Raw genomic sequence first — 7,864 nt, forward strand, 5'->3', positions numbered from 1 at the left:
AAGGAAACAGAAATCAAAAAGCTACAGAACATAAGCTATCATCAAACGAAATCCCCATCTTGGGGCAACAACAAAATCATCAACACTGCGTGTCAACAAGGAGAACGTTATTTTAAATAAGACATGATAAAAGAAGGATTTTTTTTTTATTTTCTTTTTTTTTCCCTTGGATTTTTTTTCTCCTTCTTCTTGATTATAGTTTTTGTTCAATGGTGGCAAGTGCTGATTACGGCCAATCCCTGTCAATCCTGGGAGGTTTATATAAATACATTTTGAGTGTTCTATATTTCAATGTATTTTAATTCATTTTGCAATCCCTGTATATGCAAACTTGACAAATTCTGTAAATTGCTTCTAGTATGTGTGATATAACTTCAAAGTAGGTAGACTATGACCCTCATGCAAGCTGATTTTTATCATCATATATATAAATATATACATATAGAGATCTATATGTTGGGTCACCAACCAACTTTTTTTAGATAACACATTTGTTTTTCACTTATAATTCATATATTGGTGTGAATTTTGTAATGCGTTGTTTCACTTCCACAGGTCTGACAGCTGCAGGTGGTCTCTGTTGCCCTCTGCTTCCTTCTGGAAAATGCATATTCAAAATTGTATTGGTCTCTGATAAATGAATTACTTTTGTTGTGTGTATGCTGTGTTGAAATTTGCTATGTTCCTTTATATATGGTGTTTATTGAGGTTTGAGGGTCTCTTGACTCTGAAGAATGTACACTTTCTGGTTTTGACAGCTATCCCCACATGATTATCATCATTATTGTTTTCAAAAAGCAATGTTGCTTCTAGAAGATTTGCCTTGGAGGTGAATGTGGAGAAGGTGAAGTGGTCACCATGATTCCCTAAATTCATGGAAGAACACTTCTTGCTGTGGCTAAAAATGCTGCTTCCTTTGACCTTTATGAATTTTTGTAGATTTGTCATTCTGTTATTTGCTGCTAATTATATTTTAATGCCTCCTAATTAAAAATTAAAATTTGGTTGTTGGCTAAATATAATATGCAAAAGATGACTGCGAGTCTCCAACTAAAGAAGATAATGTGTTCAAGTTTTCACTGGTTGAGTGAATTACAATTTTAAATATTTCTTTCTTATTTTTTGGCTTTATGATAATTCAGATTATTTCATTTGGAAACTGTTTTCTACTCTGGCAAAGAATGAGAGGCAAAACTACTAATGTGCTCCATATACACTATGGAATACGTACAGGTTGAGATAGAAATGACCTAAGTTTTCCTTCCAGAGAGATTCTTCCATTCCCTTTCATAACAAAACCAGAAGATCATCTCTGTAGGGCCAGTAGCTGGCAGGCTGAGGTCCTAAACTGAAGCTTGAAGGCAATGAATACCTCTGCTTTTCAAAGGTAAATGCATTGATTTTCCTGCACTTCAATTACAAGCAATGTGCATATTTTCATATTATCTTAACATTATCTTTGAGAAATAATGTTTCAGGCTAAAACTTCTATTGACATTTTTCTTGTCCATTTGGTTTATTATTTCAGTCTAATGAGAAAAATAAAGGATTTGATTGCGCTATTTTATTAACCTAGAAATTTATTTTCTTTCAAAATTTAATACTTCAAATGCATAAATTAATGGTAAGGTAAATATTAATTGAGTCTATCTGGCCTCTAAAGATCACATACATTCAAGCATAATTTAGCATACTGATTCTAATTCAGTCAGGCTGGGAAAATCCACCATGTAATTTTTTTACCCAAAGTTCAGGTCATGAGATTGGTCAACTCTAAAGCAAGACAGATGTGTATCTGTTATCAATGATGTTTACCATGCTCGCTCGTAATAAAGGATATATGCTGGCTTGGGAAGAATTCTCACTAGATTCATTGTGTCAGTGTCCAAAATAATCAAGTCTTCTCTGTCAGTGCATTACCAAGAGTCTGGCTCACCGGTGTCTGTGAGAAAGAACATGATACACTATATCTCCAAACTCGAAAAGTTAATGTGTAACCTTAAATATTGGAACAGAAGCCTTTAAAAATTAAAGAGTATCTCTAGTGGTTTTCACCTTGTATTGCTCTGGGACTATTCCTCATAGGTAACCATGATTCTAGAAATAAAGACTGAAAAATAAGTTATATGACTTTCTCAACCTTAACTTCTAAGGTTATGCAACGTTCTTCAGAAGAGAAAGTCATAAAAATTTGAAATTGCTTACCTGAATTCAAATCAGATTCTTTCGTTCTTTCTTAAAGACTTACACATTGCTTACAAATGAAACAATACAAATGCCAACACTTGAGGATAAAATAAGGTAACAAAAATCATCTAAAGCAGGAGATCTTATTCTGAGTTAGTAAACAAGCTAACTGGGTAGAGTCTATGGATCCACTAAAATTTTATGCATATTTTTGCATATGTGTATTTGGTTTTCTTTGAAGCTTTCTTTAAAATTCCAGTTAGTTAACATACAGTGAAATATTAGTTTCAGGTATAGAATTTAGTGATTCAACACTTCCATAAGTCACCGGTGCTCATCACTACAAGTGCACTCGTTAATCCCCATCACCTATTTCCCCCATCCCTTCACACCTCCCCTCTGGTACCCATCAGCGTGTTCTCCATAGTTAAGAGTTGATTCTTAGTTTGCCTCTCTCCCTCCCTCTCTCTCTCTCTCTCTCTCTTTCTCCCTTTGCTCATTGGTTTTGTTTCTTAAATTCCACATATGAGTGAAATCATATGGTATTTGTCCTTCTTTGACAGACTTACTTACTTAGCATGATACACTCTAACTCCATCCATGTCGTTGCAAATGGCAAGATTTCATTCTTTTTGATGGCTGAGTAAGTTCCATTGTGTGTGCATGTATGTGTGTGTGTATATATATATATATATATATATATATATATACCATTTCTTCTTTATCCATTCATCAGCCAATGGACATTTGGGATCTTTCCATAGTTTGGCTATTATAGCTAGTGTTCCTATAAAATCAGGGTGCATGTATCCCTTTGAATTAGTGTTTTTGTATTCTTTGAGTAAATACCTGGTAATTCAGTTGCTGAGTCTGTGGATAGTTCTATTTTTACTGTATCGAGGAACCCCCATACCGTTTTCCACAGTGGCTGCACCAGTTTGCATTCCCACCAACAGTGTAAGAGGGTTCCCCTTTTTCTGAATCCTCACCAACACCTGTTGCTTCTTGTGTTGTAGATTTTAGCCATTCTGACAGGCGTGAAGTGATATATGTGTATTTGTTTTATGGCTAAGGTCCCTTGCATTCACTGTTTCTGAAAGTGATTTGATTATGGTTTGCCGGTCCCACAGAAGAATGCTTAGACATTTCTGAGCACCTAAAAGGACCTGATTATTATTTTAAACTAATTTGCCTTCAAGTCCTTGGAAGCAAGACATGTTTAGGGAAATAGTAGGTGTGTGTGTGTGTGTGTGTGTGTGTGTGTGTGTGTGTATTTGCATACAGATATACATATGTATATAAGAAAACATTTATTTTTAAATCCAGAAAAAAAAATTTCCTTTAAATTTATCATATACTGCATGGAATAACAGATATAAGATGATGTGTGTTTTGTTTGTTTTGTTTTTTAGAGCCAAAGCTAACAACTTAAAATACAATTTTACAAGATATACACAAATACTATTGAAATAAACAGTCTTGGTTTTGATCTTATATAAAAAACAAAATATTAAATATAACTTAGTAGTAGTTCCTATAAGAAAAAGTAATTGCTAGAGGTGAATGTAATCTGAGGTCATTCATAAACTGATAATTTCATCTTGCAGTTAAGACTACACAGCTACAAAATAGACTTGCACATAATTTCAAATATGAAGCCCAAATCATTTTAATTTTAGAACTGCCCATTAATTAGGGTACAGTCTATCATTTAGGAAGTGTTACAGACCTTATGGTTTCACCTATGGAATGGGTAAAGCCCTTTCCTGTATCTAGGGAGAGACAGACAGGAAACAACCAGAAACAAGGGAATATAAACTAGTGATAAATTCTAAGAAGAAAACCCAGTAGGATGATATAAAGGAGTGTGAATGGAAGTGACCAGGGCAGGCTGCTCAGAGGAGGCAATATTTAAGCTTGAAAGACAAGAAGTCCCTCAGGCAAGGATCTGGGAAGGAAACTTCCCTCAGGGGAAATCGATCTAGGCTGGCTCTTGCACTAGATACACACAAGGGTGTAGTTAGTGAGGGGAGGTTGGCAGGAGATAAGATCAGGCAAGGGAGAGCCAGAGGAACTAAGCAAGGACAGAGGAATAGAACAGTTTGTGAAAATTCCAAGGTGAGCTATTATTCTGAGATCCAGACACAGGCTACGTCTGGACTTACTGTATATACTTTAGCTTGTAAACAAGACTCCTTTGGGAACAAAATTGGATCTCTCAAATAGTCAAGTTACACTTTTGTCTGGGGGCTCCGGGATAGAGTAAGCATAAAGGAAGGTAACTACATTTTAATGCTAATTTACAATTTGATAACTTTGAGGAGGGAAAGAAAAAATTGGGGAGATAATCAGGACTGCTTCTGGTGTAGCACTAAACTGGTTATAATAATTACAAATGTGATTTGAAGTAAAAACATGAATTATATGAACTCAAAGTGCAGACAGGTTGAAATAAAAGAGACTCCTAGACACTTGGTGTAACATAGTAATTAAAAAGGTAGAGGGAGGGGAAAATTCTGCAAGTGCACAGAAAAAAAAATGATCAAAAAATAAAAAAATAAGATCATAGAGTCCTCCACGATACAAATCCCAGAAGAAACTGGATTACAGAGGAAAGTGGGGGAAATACTGTGACAAAATAATTTTATACTTAGCTGTTATATTTCCGTTATTAAAGAAATAAACAAAAATCATTCTGAGGTAGGCATGACTCAGAAAAATCACATGTATCTACTCTTGTTAAAGTTAGGCTTACTTACCTCCTATATGCTCCAAGAAAAGAATCAAATATGATGTTAAAAATAAATAGGCATAAGATAAACTGTCTACCATATGAGCTTTGAAACTGTGTTCAATCTAAAGAGTCATTGAATATTTTGTTGTATTTTACTGTATAGGAAAAGAAACAAAAGTTTCACAAAATAGTATTTACCCTTATTGGGTGCCTGAAGTGAAACGCACTCTAACATTTTCTATTTTGTTCTTTCTTTCTTTTTTGTTAACACTTGTCACACAACATTAGATTGATTTTTACAACCCAAAATCTGAAAGAAATCACATTTTAATCCAAAATGTAATACAAAGGACAAGCATATCTAAGTGGCAGTATATAATATAAAGAGCAGTAATCTAATTGAGTTCTAAACTCCTATGTCCTTAAAAACCAGGAAGTCAGCAATGACCCAAGGGAAAAAATGCACTGTCTCTCCTGTACTAAAGTGACATGACTCATATGAGGGGGTAAGGGATTAATAGGGTTATTGTGCATGTCTCTGGTCTTTTTGTTCTCTTTTGGGTTTGTGTCTTGCTCTTTTTCCGGCTTATTATCATCTGAACCCCTTCCTGTGTTTGAGACATCCCTAACCCCTAGTTATAATTGCTAAGGTCCTCCAGAGGACATTTCCCTCTTCAAAGCTTTGAGAGCTACGTTGGAGAGATAGCATGCCAGCATGTTTGAGGCCTACTTCCATGGCTGTCCTCAGATACCCGAGAAATGGTGGAAGACATTAGAATACGGCATTTAACCACAAGAAGAAAGTCAGGTAACAAGCAACAAACCCAGAGAGGTAATCAGAATGTTTTGAAAGAAGGAAATAGAAAAGCGGCCGTCTTAAAGACGCACTTGACTTGTGTGATCACCTTTTCTTGGAAACAGAGTTTTGAGCCACCGTACTAAAGTCTCACTCCTCATTCAAACTCATTGCCAGAGTCAGATTCGTGAAATGGATCACGGGTCTCAACAATAATACTTCATGTGAATTCTGAGAACATTATTTTCAGCATCCCCTAAAGGACCTGAGACGTTTGGAGAGTAAGTGTGCATTGAAGAAAGAGAAATATTCAGACGTGGGGTGTTACTGGACAATGACTCCAGACTAATACTGTATCCTGGGATCCCTGACATGTCTAGTGGAAAATGAGGCAGGCAGGCAGTTCACAGAATATTTATCCTTATCTCTTATTGGCTACAGAGACCACTCTACGCACCTGCAGTCACTTCCCCAGCTCCAAAAAACACAGTTGAAATGTCTAATCAGAGCAATAGAAGAAAAACTCCACATCACTTCCCTGCCCAGTTAGCTAATAGACATGTTTTTGAAGGACCCTGGAATTTCTCCTCTTCACCAAAATAGTCGATAAGAAACAATAACAGAAAAAAAAAGTGACACTATTAAAGTCATGGATAAACCATTTACCTCTTTCTTTGGTAGTACAAAAGACAGCTGAGTCTTGAGTCGAGGCTATCACAAGCATATTTAGGTGATGAGTGCATTGTAGCTGCTGGTTCAAACATGGGTACTTACTGGAGCAAAGCAGCAGAACTCTTAGCACCTGTTCTGCAGTTAATAATTTGGTAATTTTCTGCTTTAGCGCAACTAAAATAAATAAAAGGATACTTTCATCACCTAGCAGAGATGAAAGTACCCCTTTGCCATCTTGCCTCAAAATTACATGGACTCTCCAGGTCTGAGCCACAATTTAGTTTTCCTCCTCACCAGCCCCTCAGAAATCCTATCGATCTATCATGTTGATGGCATCATGTTGATAAGATCTGGAGATCAGGAAAAAATAATGCCATGGAGACCTTAATAATATATGTACAGTCTACAGGATGAAAGATAAACTCTAAGAAACATAGGGTTGTGGTAGCTTCAAGTATGCCTTTAAACATCCAAGGAAGTATGATTCCAGTTTTTCACAAAAAACCTCAAGTGAATAGAAAAGTGTAGCTTGTTCTCTGGTTCCCCTTATGAGACTAGCATTACCTTGCTAAAAAACCTCACAGTAACGGTGAAAAAAAGGAAAATTACAGGTAATCTAACTCATGAAGAAAATCAACCACAGAATAATCAACCACAGAATAACAAAACAAATCCATATATATACATATATATATATATATACATATATATATATATATATATATATTTAGTTTGTTTGTTTTAATATTTATTTATTTTTGAGAGACACAGAGTGCAGGGGAGGGACAGAGAGAGAGAGGGAGACACAGAATCTGAAGCAGGCTCCAGGCTCTGAGCTGTCAGCACAGAGCCCGATACGGGGCTTAAACTCAAGAACAGTGAGATCATGACCTGAGCCAAAGTCAGTCATTTAACTGAGCTACCAAGACGCCTTATCATCAATGTATAATATATCACATAGAATAAACATGGTTTATTTCAGGAATGCCCAGTTGGATACACCAACAATGAGATGCTCAATTTTCCAGCCGCTACAAGCCTGCCTTGGGCATGAGCAGAATAGCCTTTTGCAGTTTCCAAGACAGTCTTTAAGAAAACTGTAGATATTGGCAGGTAAGGAATTTGCTTAAACATATGGAAGCGCTGAGCCCCATTCCATAGGGACCACAGCAGTTCCTGTGACAACATTGACAAAATAAAAAAGTATGCACATATCCCAGGAGATGAAAGAAAGGCATCTGATGAAAATCAACATCCGTTCATGATTAAAAACTTGAAAAGTCCTTCCTTACCCTGGTAATGGGTATTTTCAAAATTGTTGCAGCAAATACCATACTGCGTTATGGCACATTGGATATTTTTCCTTTATACTCAAAATTGAGGAGCAAGACAATAAAACCCACTATCCCACATATATTTATTATAGAAGTATGTTTTCAAAAGCATTTTAATGATCCATAGTTGGAAAGAACACC

Source organism: Panthera leo, chromosome A2 (assembly GCF_018350215.1).
Source record: "Panthera leo isolate Ple1 chromosome A2, P.leo_Ple1_pat1.1, whole genome shotgun sequence".
Taxonomy (NCBI): domain Eukaryota; kingdom Metazoa; phylum Chordata; class Mammalia; order Carnivora; family Felidae; genus Panthera; species Panthera leo.